Source organism: Apodemus sylvaticus, chromosome 12 (assembly GCF_947179515.1).
Source record: "Apodemus sylvaticus chromosome 12, mApoSyl1.1, whole genome shotgun sequence".
In the NCBI taxonomy this organism is placed as follows: Eukaryota; Metazoa; Chordata; class Mammalia; order Rodentia; family Muridae; genus Apodemus; species Apodemus sylvaticus.
The window spans coordinates 60,826,501-60,841,209 of NC_067483.1; the positions used below are offsets into that span (position 1 = coordinate 60,826,501).

At 45.8% G+C, this 14,709-nt stretch overlaps 1 protein-coding gene across 2 annotated transcripts in view; it reads right to left on the reverse strand.

Moving 5' to 3' along the window:
* Window positions 1-2,411, reverse strand: part of Npl (N-acetylneuraminate pyruvate lyase) — a 43,980-nt gene extending 41,569 nt beyond the window's left edge. The window contains exon 1 of one of the 2 annotated variants that reach the window (XM_052200773.1): window positions 2,273-2,411. The gene's annotated coding sequence lies outside the window, so the exon portion shown is untranslated. The other variant, XM_052200772.1, reaches the window with a different exon arrangement.
* Between the last annotated feature and the right edge of the window lie 12,298 nt (window positions 2,412-14,709).

Below are 14,709 nucleotides of genomic sequence, written 5' to 3' on the forward strand. Positions count from 1 at the left end.
CCAAGATACCCACAGTGAGCTGACATCTTAGTTCTCAAGTCCTTCCCTTTCCTTACAGGGTAGCCCTGGAGTCAAACTGCATCTCGGCTCCACCATTTCTCTCTATCCGTCTTTAATCCCTCTGTAGTGAGGATACCAGTCACTAGGTTTACAGGGCAAAATGAACGAACTGATACAATGCATTTGACGGCTGTGCCGGGCACATGCACAGTGCTCTCTATGAAGTTCCGTCTAGTGGGAACAGTTATCTGTACCGCTGCCTCCCCTGAAAAACTCTGCACAGAGGTCCCAAGCCTCGTAAACTCCGTTATCTTCTTATCTGGAATTTCTTCCTTCCCCTCTCCTGCCTGTCTTGTGACTCACCCCTTGTTACTTTTTTATCTGGATCGGTAATCATCTACCTAGGTCCAAGAAGGTTAAATTGATAAGCTGAGTGCTCGAACCAGTCAGCATTAAGCATCCTAGATCAAATGGTCGGCTCTGCCTACCTAGATTCCCATCTTCTTGTGCTTCTGGCTGCATCTATTTCATATTTGATAAGAACGTCCTTTAAGTTCTGATCCGGAAGCCTTATAAGTCTTTGAAAGCTATTAAATGAATCACTACTTAGATGCAGTTTGAGTAGTTAAAAACATAGGGGGAAAGGGGGTGCTGGCAATCACTGTGACACCCCCAGAACACCCACATTTCTAATCTTGTCTCTCTCCTAGTCAGATAACGTCAACTCCCTGGCCTGCCTGGAAGGTTTCTTCTTGCCTAGGATGTATTGTTTAAACCCATTCCTGAGGTCACCGCCTGCCTTTCCCTGTGGCTTGTCTTTGCTCCATAGCATCTGTCTCCCACTTCCATCCCTTCAGTGATTTTCACGTTTCAAACTCACTCTAAGAGTCAGGGAATTACCCTGCATCAGAGGACCAGCCTCTTGGAGGTGGAGGCAGGAGGGTTGGGAGTTCAAACCCATCTGCGGCTGCTTAAGAGTGGAGACCAGCCTGAGTTACGCAAGATCCAGTTTCAAGGACATCAAAACAAAACAGCAAAACCCAGAGGATTCAGCAGGACATGGCCACACACATCTTTGATCCCAACTTTTGGGAGGCAGAGAAGGAATAGATCTGCGAGTTCAAGGCTAACCTGGTCCAGGACAGCCAGGGCTATATAATAGAGATACCTAGTCTTAAGAAAAGAAAAGAAAAGAAAAGAAAAGAAAAGAAAAGAAAACAAAAGAAAAGAAAACAAAAGAAAAGAAAACAAAAGAAAAGAAAAGAAAAGAAAAGGGAAGGAAAGAAAAGAAGATAAAAGAGGATTCCTTGATCCTCCAAACTGAAAATTATTTAACTTCAGATTTCCTTCTTCACTGTTGCTTTTCATTAAAAACCCCAACGTTATAAGTAGGATATAAGTTCATTTCTGTCCAAGACTGCAAGGCACTTGGAGGCAGGAGGATCAGAGATACAAGATCAACTTGGGAGTATTATGCTTTGAAATATTTCATTTGAATTAAGAGCAAATAATCGCAATGCTCTCGCACCCATGACTTAAAGTGAACTTGGGATGTTCTTGTTGAAACGCTGGGGTGGCGGCAGCACCCTGGAAACCTCACACCTACATCCGCAAGTAGGAATGCCAAAAACACAGACCAAAAGTTGGTTTTTAAAACCGCCAAGTTTTAAAAGGGAGGAGGGGGAAGTGATGTAGTTGCGAACAAGGAAAATGACTTGAGAGATACTTGGTAAACTAGAAATGTACACATTGAAAAACACAAAACACGAAATACAAGCAACCTCTTCTATAAGAGATAGGTATATTACAGTTAATTGCTAAATTCCCTTCTGCTCAAAGGCTTAAGAGACCAATTCTGACAAGGGTTCCCGGAGGCCAGGCTACACGGTCTGCAAAGAATCCCTGAGTGTCACTGGCCCCAGGCGGCAGGGTCGCCCTCACAGTCCCCGAGCTTCCCTGCCCAACGTACCTGCCTTCACTCTTGTAGTAGGCGGCGCCGCGCGCTCACCTTGGCCACCGGGTTGCTTCTGTCTGTGCACTGGGGGCCGGATCTCCACCGAGCAGCGCCGTTGCGCTTTTATCTCAGGGGCTGCGGGACCACGTGTGGCCGCGCGGGGAGCCTGGGGGTTGTAGTTCCACGCCGAACCCTGGCGCTGTTTCTCAGGCTGGAATCCCGAGACTATGCACTAGTTGCTCCTTCCTGGGTGTGGCCGGAGCCTGTTTTTGGAAAGGCTCGGGGGTTCCTACACCTTTTGACACCCACCGTACTTACTACTCTGAGTCCTGGAGTTCTCCCGTTCAGGTTCTGCAAGAGCGAGCCTTGGTTGCATTGGATGTGAGATGTTGTGTCACAAATGTACGGAGCACAGTGGCTGCCCAGGAGCTGCTTGACTCTCTAGGCTGACACTACTGCTCCAGCCCTGCTCTTTGTCTCATAGGAAAAGAGAAGTGAGATTTTAAGAGTGGATTACAGGCCACCGGTGGTTGTGCACGCTTTTAATCCTAGCCCTGGGAGACAGAGGCAGGCAGATCTCTGAGTTCCAGGCCCAAGTGGACTGGTCTGCAAGGTCCAGGACAGCCAGGGTTACACAGAGAGCCCTTGTCTTGAAAAACCAACACACAAAACAAACAAACAATTATGGACTGGAGAGACGATTTTCTTTAACCACTAGATTTCCTATCACTAAAAGGGATTACTGCTCTTGCAGAGGATCTGGGTTCAATCCCTAGCAGGAAGGTGGTCTCAATTCCCAGCTGGAATTGAGCTAGCTGGAACTCCAGTTCTCCGGCATACACTCAGACACAGACATAGATTATATATGTATATACATATGCATATACATATATATAAATAATAATTTGTGTGTGTGTGTGTGTGTTTGTGTGTGCGAATTAGCTCCTATTTGTGTAGACAGGTGCGTAATTGAAAGACTTTGAAAGAAAAACAAGTTGTTGTTTTTTTGAAAGTGAACCATGTTAATTTATTAGCATAGTAAATTTATTAACAAGATGGGTAGTCCGTCCCCGGAAGTGAGGTTGGTTTCCATCTTCCAGGACAGGCGCCCACGTGCTTTACCTTGAAGACTCAGCACTTCAGGCTTCAGGCATGTTCAGCTACTCCTCCTTCACCAGCTACTCCTCCCTCACCCTCTCAGTTTTTATGCTGCTGCCCCGAGTCTTCTCAGTCGCTGCTTTGAGCACCGACTTCAGGGCGTCCCTCGCTGCTTTTGCACAGATCTGGGAGAACCGGATGTAACTGAGTCCAGCCTGTCGCGAATATGCCGCCTAGGTGTCTTGAGCGGGGCGAGTTGGGCAGAACCTCTGGGTTGCTTCAGAGTCTCCTCAGCCGGGCCCAGCGGCAGGAAGATCAGGCCTGAGTAGCCGAAACAAGGATTTTTTTTTTTTTTAACCAAAACACCTTTACACCTCTACTTTCAGGAACATGAAGTTGTTTTTAGAGACTCCGAAAGATGAATTTGCCCTTGAACTCTGTCTAGAACAGCTTGATTCCTCTGCCTCCATCTCCCTAACATTGGGATTCCAGGTGTGGGATCAAATCCGGGGCTCATGCGTGCTGGGGCTTGCGCACTGGCTGTTGGAGCTACACTGCCCCACCCATGCCTGGGTCTTCAAGTCTTTCTACTACAAGGATCTTTGCTCAGAAACCAAAAACAGCTGTAAACAGCTGTCTTGTGATGATGCAAATCAATCTCAATCTCTCATGAAAGGCCATGGCTGATGCCTATTATTTTATTTAGGGAAAATATGCTTTCTTTCTAGCTTGCAAAGTACTTTTTGATGCCATTGTGGTTCTTTGTATGAGTGTGTGCATCTCTCTCTCTCTTTCTCTCTCTCTGGTGTGTTTTAATTTTAAACGTTTAATTATTTTATTTCATTTTATTTTATTTTATTTTATTTTGTGGGTATGGTTACTGCTGCATACTACATGTATGCAGTGCCCAGAGAGGCCAGAAGAGGGCATTAGGTACTCTGGTACTGGAGTTACAGACAGTTGTTAAGTTACCATGTAACTGCTGGGAATGGAAATATCCTCGGAAAGCAGAGAGAGTCATGAAGCCTTAGCTACACAGTGAGATGCTATATAAAAGGGGCTGTGTGGGGGCTCTTAATATATATAAGGCCGTGTTCTCACTAGTTTTATGTTAACTTGACACACAAACTAGTTTTATCTGAAAGGAGATACCCCCTCCCCCACCAATGTCATTGAGGATGTATTAAGAGAAGAATCCTGGTGCAGCCACTGTGGAAATCAGTATAGTAGTTCCTCAGTAAACTAAATATGGAATACCACACAGGTGTGGGGCTGCGTGCCTGTAATCCCAGCGCTTGGCAGGCAGAGGTAGGAAGATGAGATCGAGGTCAGCCTAGGTTATGAAAGACCTGGTTGCACTCCCCCTGAAAAGAAAACCAAACAAAACCTACCATGTGATCCTAGTGTGATCCTAGTGGGAATGTACCAGAGAGGCATGCATACCCACGGCACTGATCAGCTATTCACAGGAGCCAAGTTCTGTAAACAGTCTAGATGTCAACAGGTAAATGGGTTAGAAAAAAAAAAGTAATGCTTTTAATAAGCCATAAAGAAGAATGAGATTATGGCATTTATGGGAAAATGGGTAGAACTGGAGATCATCATGTTAAAAGAAATAAACCAGACTCACAAAGACACATTTCCTTTAATATGTATGTATGTATGTATGCATGTATGTATGTATGTATGTATGTATGTATCTGCATTACAACTCTCTCTCTCTCACACACACACATACACACACATATACACACATTTCTATGACATGGAAGTGGGAGGGGACTATGGTGGGGAAGAAATGGGTTCAAAGGGAGTGGGGAGGAGAGGGGAGCAAGAGAAAGTAAGGATGGGGGGTTACAAAGAAAAATATCCCTCACACGAGGAACCTAGATCTAATAGTAAGGGGTGCTATCTGAGGGGAGAAGGGACCAGTGGGGTGGAGTTAAAGTAGTGTGTGTGTGTGTAGTTATCAATAAAGCTTAATATTATATATGCATGAAAATGTCAAGATGGAATCCATTGTCTTTTTTGTTGTTGTTATTTGTTTACTTTGTTTTTTGACACAGGGTCTTTATGTAGTCCCAGATGTCTTGGAACTCCATAGTTAAACCAGGCTGGCCTTGAACTGAGACATCCTCCTGCCTCTGCCTCCCTAGTGCTGGGACTAAAAGCATGCGCCATGATGCCCAACTATGTGTTATCTTAGTGAGGGGGTTCTATTGCTGGGATAGAATACCATGACCAAAAGCAACTTGGGGATGAAAGGCTTTCTTTGGCTTACATATCTCAGGTCACATCCCACTGAGAGAAGCCAAAGTAGAAACTTAAGACAGGCACCTAGAGTCAGGAACTTGCTGGGGACAGAATACCACGACAGGGACTGCCAGCAGCAGGCCAGGATGGAGACATCTCAGTAGCCCGAGGCAGCTCCTTGTAAAAATGGATGGTGTTTAGGACCTTGAGAAGCAGGAGACACATCCCTCCAGGGGACCTGCCATCTGAGATAAGAGACTGCCTGCAGTAGGCCTGGAAGAAGATTTCTCTGCAGCCCACGGCAGCTCTTTGTAACAACAGTTGTTCCCATTTCTCCTAACCTTAGCCCTGGACAATGGCTGTATAGATTTCATTGGTGTGTGACTGCTTTTCAGCTGGCCTTGGTGTGCATAATTATTCAATTATATCTGACTTTCCTACTTCTTTCTTCTTCTGCTCGGGTAAATTCTGTGAAACTAGATGTTGCCTGATTTAATGATTCTTAAACAATTAAAAATTGAGGTCTGGGGAACAGCACAGCACAGCACAGCACAGTCCTAATGGCACAGGTGCATGCTGTGTTTTCTCATCTTAGAAACAATGTAATAACTGCACAATGGTAGTTCCAGATTAATGTTTAGCTTGCAAAGAAAGTTTGAAGAAATATTAGAAAATGAAATAGAGGCCGGGCGGTGGTGGCGCACGCCTTTAATCCCAGCACTTGGGAGGCAGAGGCAGGTGGATTTCTGAGTTTGAGGCCAGCCTGGTCTACAGAGTGAGTTCCAGGACAGCCAGGGCTACACAGAGAAACCCTGTCTCAAAAAAAAAAAAAAAAAAAGAAAGAAAGAAAAAAGAAATAGAGTCAACACTGGGACCCCAAGAAAGGAAAAAAAAACATTGAAGTTATGAAATAAGTTTTGCACAATATTTGAGAATGGTTCCTATATAGCAAGTATAGAATGTATAAAATCTTATATTAGTAAAACTAAATATAAATGACTCTTAGGAGAGTCATTGTGTGCAATGTGCAGAAGCAGAAAGCTGGGGGAACTACCGAGCTAAGGGTTGACATGATTCTTTCTGGCAGCTTTGCCTGTGTCATTTATTATTAGAGCTTCACAGGAAAATGCAAGTAGCTGACCTCTGAGCTCTGAGCTCTGAAGTATAATAAGCCAAAAGTTAAAGTTTAAATAATGGTAAGTTTGCAATTATTATTATTTTGGCCACAGGCTCGGGAATAGGGGAAGCTTGAAACTTTGGGGCACAATTGTAATTCTTGATTCTTTGTGGGACATGGTTATTCTTTTGAATTTGATTCGGCAATGATGTCTTTTTTTTAAACCTGCTTTTGGAGTATCAGTAAAAGACTGGGGCAAGAGAAAGGAGAGAGAGCAAGTAGAGAGTGAGTGAGTGAGGTATGTGTGAGGAGAGTGGGGAGAATGTGAAAGAGTGGGAGGAGGAGGAGGAAGGGGAGGATGAGGATGATGATGAGGAGGAGGATGAGGATTTTTTTTATGGTTGGCTAATATTCTATTTTATGGATTGACCCCATTGTATTTACCCATTTATTAGCTGATAGATTTGTGTTGTTTCTATTTTGGTTACTATGGCTACTGTGGTTGTTGATTTTAAGCACCACAGAATTTTGTGGTATCATTTTTTCCTCCTCCTCTTCCTCTTCCTCCTCCTTCTCTTTCTCCTCTTCCTCTTCCTCCTCTTTCTCCTCCTCCTGTTAAGACAGAGTTTCTTTCCTGAAACTCAGTTTTCAGACCATGGTGGCCTTGAACTCACAGAGATCTGCTTGCTTGCTGCTTTTGCTTCTGAGTGCTGGTGTTAAAGGAATGTGTAACCATACCAGGTTCAAAATAAATCTGTTTTGAGACAGGATCTTACTGTATGGTCTTAACTCACTTGTAGACCAGGCTAGCCCTTAACTCACAGACTATGCCTATTCCCCCCAGCATTGGGATTGAAGATAAGCATCACTGTGCCCTGCCCTGCAGATTTCCCCCCAACATTGCTCCAGAATCATCTTTAGTTTAGACAGGGTCTCCCAATTATGTAGCTCTGGCTGACCTGGAACTCACTATGTGCACCAGGTTGGCCCTGAACTCCCAGAGATCCATCTGCCTCTGCTTCCTGAGAACTAGAATTAAAGGAGATCATACTACACCTGGCATTCTTTTTTCATTATTAAATAAACTTTATCATTGTCACCATCATTATTATTCCTGTATGTGTGTGTGTGTGTGTATGTGTGTGTATGTGTGTGTGTATAGGCATTATGAATGTGAGTAGGGAGGTCAGAGGTCAGAGGACAACTTGTGAAGTTTTGGGGATAGTACTCAGATCATCACGCTGAGCCATCTCACTGATCCACAGAGCTCTTGGAACTGAACTGACAGATGATTGTGAGCCCCCAAACCCCAGTCCTCTTGAAGAGCATCAAGTGCTCTGAATGGCCTTGTGAATGCTGTGCCGTCTTTATTAAGTAGAATTAGCTTGTACCCTGCTGGTCTTTCTTTAATTTCCCAGAGATCTCAAATTCTTTCCAAGATCGGAGTTTTCCACGCACCCAGGATATTTTCCATCCCACTGATTTCTCATCCTTCTGATGTTAAGAGGACTCTTATTTCAGACCCTCCCTCTCTAGGGGCTGCCTCCCTCCCTAACAGCCAACATCTCCTCTTCTGATTGCAGCTCAGCGTGTTTGGTCTTCTCTGTTCTGTGGGACGCATGAGTCTCTACCCTTCACACATAGTTGACTTGGTATGGGTTGGTACGGAATGCAGAATAGACACGGCTAACAGACCATGTGGCAGTCCTGTGGTCCCAGAACACCGGTCAGCTTAGTGGGAGAGAGTTGACACCCTGTAGCAGCTATTAGCACTACGACGGGTGGCCAAGTGGGAGCATCTACAGCTTTGGAGGTGTCTGAGGACTGCTGTGCTCTTTCAGAGCCAAAGGAAGAATCCCAGGGATCATTAAGCCTGGAGACCACTGCCTCACTGTTGACGGTGATAGCACACCTTTTGACATCCATGACAACTGGTCACATACATTGCTTTGCAATAATCTAGTAGTTGGGAAAACTTTTGAGAATGCAGGCCATTTGAGCATCAGCGTGGGAGACTACGAACATACAATTGGTTGTTAGCAGAAGAGAAAGTTAATATTAATTTTGACTGGAAGGGTTTCCTTTCTCTCTCTTTTTGAATGATTTATTTATTATTATATGTAAGTATGCTGTAGCTATCTTCAGACACACTAGAAGAGGGCATCAGTTCTCATTATGGATTCTTGTGTGCCGCCATGTGGTTACTGGAATTTGAACTCAGGACCTTTGGGAGAGCAGTCAGTGTTCTTAACTGCTGAGCCATCTCTCCAGCTCGGGTTTCTTTAATAATATTCAAGTAAAAACAGGCAAAAAGTATTTTGAAGAATACGCAGCATGTCCTAGCTATGGTGTGGTCTACTTGCCACAGTTTGGAAAAGCATCCCAAGGGCACATGGGCTATTTTTAACACACTATAGCAGAAATCTACCACTAGATGGCAGTCCACTAGCAGAAATCTCTCTCTCTCTCTCTCTCTCTCTCTCTCTCTCTCTCTCTCTCTCTCTCTCTCTCTCTCTCTCCTTTCCTCCTTCCCTCCCAGCCTCCTTCCCTCTCTTGTTAGTTTTTCGGAACTTTAGCAATCAATGAAAATATTAGGACTAGAGAGATATCTCAGTGGTTAAAAACTCTGGCTTTTCTTCCAGAGGTCCCAGGTTCAATACCTAGCACCTGTACGGCAGTTTATCATGACTTGTTGCTCCAGCCCCTAAGGGATTTTGTACCCTCCTCTGTCCCCTGCAGGCACCAGGCATGTACCTGGTGCACAGGTATTCACGCAGGCAAAACACCCATATGCATAAAATAACACCCATTTCCCCCCAAGCACTGGCTCTCTGGGTTTTGAGCATAAGGGCTGAGGGTATAATTCAGCTGTAAAATATGGCATCCTAGTGTGTATAAAGCTGTGAGCAGGACCTCCAGGACACCCCAAATAAAAATGGAGCAGATGGAAGTTGTGTCAGGTGTGGCAATACACACCTATAGCCCCAGTGCTTGTGAACTGTAGGCAGGAAGATCAGGAGTTCACAGACATCAAGGTCCAGGTAAGGCAGATTACATGAGATACTGTCTCTTCCTGTTTGTTCTTCTAAGCACCTCCCTCAGCCCCACTACCCTCCCCCCCAAGACTGGGTTTCCTTGTGTAGCCCTGGCCGTCCTGGAACTCTGTAGCCCAGGGTGTTCTTCAATTCAGAGATCTGCCTGCCTTTGCCTCCCAAGTGCTGAGATTAGAGACCCGGGCCACCATGTCCGGCTGAGATCCTGCCTCAAAACAAAACACTCCAGACAGCACAGCCAGTGGTGCTGACTTCCTGAGAAGCAGAAGACAACGGATGATCTCGAATGACTCTGAGGGTAAGGAGCCTGCCACCAACCTGATGACCAATCCCCAGGACTCACAGAGTGGAAGAAAGAACCAACTTTCCCAGGTTGTCCTCTAACCTCCAAGCAGCATGGTACACGCTCTCTCTCTTTCTCTCTCTCTCTTTCATGTTCTCTCTCTCTCTCACACACACAAGCACACACATGCGTGTGTGCACACTAACATAGTGTGCAGGATCAGAGACTGCTGGCCTCTCCCAGGCCTTCAAGGAATTTAGTTGGTCCCCCTACCTCCCGCCCTCCACCGCCTTAGCCTTTAGGACACTGCCCGTTTGTAGCCAGCAGTCACACTCAGATTCCAGGTCTCAGAGCTGTTGGCAGTGCCCCCCTTTACCAGGTTCATCTGGGCCTGTGGCAAGCTCCCAGAATATTTGAGAGTTTTCCTCCTGTGTTCCATTCTCAGGCTAGAAATCTTGCTATAGCTTGAATCGTGTTTCCTCTTAAAGAAAAGTCTAATTCAAATATTTTCTGTATTTACAGGTGGACTAGGAAGTCAGGGAAAAGCCAAACACAGGAAGGTGTTTATGTAGGCATCCCTTCTGTGCTGAAGAGAAAATGCCACACGCAGGGATACAACTCCGTATGCATTGGTACGTCTGGGGGGTGGGCAGGAGCAGTGTTCAAGGGATCTCACATTAGCCAACAGGCGGGTGCCAATCTGAGAGTCAGGAGACTCCTGAGGTCCTTGGTATCTGTGCATCGACCCTTTAATGGTGATGGAGAGGTTTGGTGGGGTTAGCATTCCAGGGGATTCAAACAGCTATGGGGAAGTACCACACTGTGTTAGTCACCATCAGCTGTGGGGGCCTCTGCGCAAAGCACCCCTGATTTTAACAGTTTCTCTGGGAAAGGAGCCAGGGGCAGAATGGATGCTTTTAACACTGACTGAAGTGTTTCCTGTGTATGTAGATAGAATTTTCTTTTGCTCAGTTCAAAGGACTATTTTTTTTTCAGAATTTAGCTTCGGTCTTGGCCGGTGCTTACCTGACATCAGCCTGGCCAGCCAGTCTCCAGCCTCCGCTGGGTGCTTGAGCTCTTCCATAGCCCACGGTCGTCTCCTTTTGATGTTTATCTTGGGCCTCTAGTTTTTTCACTACCAGACTTCAATTTCATTATTACCAGGGTGTCCTGGGTTTTCTCTCTGCGGTCTGGGTGGGACCCACACTGCTCACGCTGTATTGGCTGTGCCTAGACCAGCGTGGGGGAGAACCTCTCCCTGCCTCCCTCCCTCCCCCCTCCCACGCCCTCTCTCTCACTGCTCTCCTTTGGGTGACGTCAAAGTACCCTGCTGTCCTTTTTGACAGTTCTTCAACTCTGGGCGCTTGGTTGATGTTCCCTCCCACTAGGGGGCAGTGTCTCCATTCAGCCACTCTAGGGCCAGGGTGCTCTCAGGGCCCTCAAACTCACCTCCTCTAAACCTGCAGGAGAACTTTCTTTCTTTCCTTCTCCTCCACGGTTTTCCACCTGCATTCCGAAGCAACTGATACATGTTCATCATCTTTCTTCTGCAGGTTCCCTGCTGCAAGCCTAAGGAGCTAGGGCGGGGAACTGAGGCTGGAGACAAATACCTCATCAACAAGGATGGCCTTTTTTTGTGCTTTCTTCTTGACCTTGAAACCACTGTAAATTAGCTTTCAAGTAATCCCCTTCTCTTTGGGTCAAAGGGCACCTACAATCAGGGCAACCCTTCCCTTATCCAACAAAGTTGTCTCAGTGGGAGGGACAGCCAGCTCAAGTTGGACCCCTGAATTAATTTCATTCTCTCTCTCTCTCTCTCTCTCTCTCTCTTTCTCTCTCTGAACTGAAGTGTTAGCAGTAGTTGGACACTGATTTTCAGTGAGAAGAGTCTTTCTCCATTATTATTTGGACAGAGTAGAAGAGAGTTGAGTTTAGGTTAAGAAAATTAGAATGTCCTTTCTGTGGCTTATTTTGTGCTAGATTTTAGAGATGTCAGCGTGTGTTCTTTCCCTACCCCCTCCAAGTCGTGGTTTCTCTGCATGTCCCCGGAAGTCCTAGAACTCATGCTGTAGACCAGGCTGGTCTCGAACTCAGAGATCTGCCTGTCTCCACATCCCTAGTGCTGGGATTAAAGGTGTGTACCACCATGCCTGGTAGGACCTGAATTCTCATAGTGATCTTCTGTGTGGGAACTGTCTATTGGTCTAGGGTCTGGCTCCATTAGGTGTACTTTCCTGGAATATGAGTCTGGCTATGTGATGTTTATTTTCCTATCTCCAGCATGCAATGCCCTGCCTGTGACGTGGCTGACCTACATAAACATGTCTGAAAGAGCAAATGAATCCAGACACCTGGAACGGATAGCAAAGGCAGCAGGTAGTTTTACCAAAGGGAAACTCTGCAGTGCAAGTTTGTAAGCAAGTCCTCGGTCTTACTGAGGAGCCTAAGAAGATCACTTGGAGCCTCAGGGTTGGGGAAACCCCCACGAAAGCACTTCCTGGACAGGCTACCCTGTCCCATCCCCGGAGAGTCACACATTGCACAACTGTCCTCCTTGGTAGATTTTATTGTGTCCCTACCAGTTGTATAAACAACAAGAACAAAAGCATGAAAGGATTCGGTGTGGCACAACATATTGATCAGAAAGGGAAAGGCAGGTGGCACTCAGGGACAGAACCTTTCTACATTACTCCCAAGTCATAGAGACATGGCAACCCTGAGGATCAGCTCACCAGAGTGTCTACAGCAGAGGCGAGAGTCGCAGACTCTCACAGGGATTTGTGAGCTCTGGAGGTGGGGTGCTCCTTCTCCTAATACTTTAGAAGTAACCCTGATGTCTTGTGGCAGACCATTAAATAGAAACAACCTAGCTGGGAAGAGAAATTAAGGGCAGAACTCTGACTTCACTTTCTACACTTACTGAGGGACAAATTTACGAATCACAGCCAAGGCAGGCACTGTTCAAAGAGTATGTAAGGCAAACAGAGGTATCAGTTATACTTATTTTGTTTATAATAACGCTTCATATTTACTTCAAGGCATGACGATGGCAGAAATTGAGAAAAGTAAGACTATCCCGGCAGGCTGCAGACACTCAGCCACACCACACCTAACCACGGACACTGGGATCATTTCAGACATGAGGAGCCAGCCTCTCGATTCAGAGGAACAGGAGAAAGATCAAGCAGTTAGGTGAAGGCCATGCAGAAGGTTTGAAGTCTCTTTAATTTCCAAGAATAATTGCTTTCCAGTTCCTGGCAGGATCTCCCCAGCTGGATGGAGGATGTTGTATTGTGGAATCATTGGATAGGACATGTGTTGCCATACCTGTGTTTTCCTGTTTGAAACTAAATGACTTGTAAGCCTCAGGGCAGATGAGATAAAGGGACAGGTAGGGATGCAATGGTACCTGGTGTCTCCTTTGTGTCCCACTCCAAACCTAGACAACTCAGCCTGTTTAAAGTCCACCAGAAAGTCAATTAAACCATCTTCTGGCCTCCTCATCTCCCACCAACCAGGACTTGTTGGGGATCCATGCTCAGCCCAGCAACTGTGCTGTGGGAGATGGTAAAACAGGACCAGACGGGGACCCTGCCAGCCTGTGCTTGTAATCTAGGCAGAGAGATGGGACAAAAATACACGGCACAGTTACAGAATCTGACAGAATGTAATAAAAGTGCTAAATTGTGTGGTACAGACAATTAGGGAACAAGACAGTATATAATAAAGTGCTAATTGTGTGGTGCAGACAATAAGTATAATAGGAGTTCAGTGAGGGATGGGTGAGTGTGGGCTGCAGTCTCATGTCAGTGCTGCTGTGTTTACCCAGGGCATGATGGGAAATGGAATATGAAATAGGAGATGGATTAAGTTCAGGGGAATGTGCTGTGCTGGCAAAGCTCCTCCCAAGAGAGGGCAGAGGAGAGTCCTTTGAGAGCTGGCATTCTCTAGGAAAAGAAAAGCAAACACAGAGAAACCTTATTTTCTACACTGGTTCTATATTAGTGATGCTACAGAAGATTTCCACAGAAACTTAAAATCACATTTTATCTTATTCATTTTTTATATGTGTATATGTATGCATATATATGTACATGTGTGTGTACATGCATGAAAGGGGGGTGGGAGGTCAAGGCTGGGTCTTTTTCTCGATCGTTCTCCACCTTATCTTTCTTTCTTTCTTTATTCTTTTTTATGTGCATGAGTGTTCTGCCTGTCTGTGTGTTTCTGCACCTTGTGGATACCCCCATGGTGCCCAAGGAGGCCAGAAGAGGGTGTCAGATCTCCTGGAACTGGAGTCACAGGAGGCTGTGAGCTTCCGTGGAGGTGCTGGGAATCGAAGCCAGGTTCTCTGGAAGAGCAACTCATGCTCTTAACAGCAGAGCCAAGTCTCCAGCCCCTCCATCTTAGTTTTTGAGGAAGGATCTTGTAGAGTCATCTACATGGGTTGACCAGTAAGCCCGAGGACCCTCTTTCCATTGCCTCTTCGGTGCTGGGACTGTAAGTGTGTGCCACTTGTTTAGTTTTTTATGTGGCTGCAGGGAATCCAAGTTTATTCAGGCCTCTTGCTTAGCGGCAAGCCATTTACTGACAGAGCAATCTCCTCCCTAGGGGCCCCCTCACAATTATACTTACTTTATTTTATTAGAACCTTAAAACACTATTTTATTTTGTGGGTTTGAGTGTTTTGCCTGCATGTGTGTATGTGAACCATGTGTGTGCCTGGCGCCTGTGGAGGTCAGAAGGTGTCAGATCCTGTAGGCCTGGAATTACAGGTGCTTGAAAACTAGTCTATGGGTGTTAGGGACTGAATCAAAGGCCTTTGCAAGAATATAAGTGCTCTTTCCCCCACCCCCTTCTCTTCTCCCTCTTGCTCTGGCCCTGTTCTCTCTGGTCTCTCTGGTCTCTTTGGTTCAGTCTGGCCCAAATTATTTGTTTGTCATTACGGGTG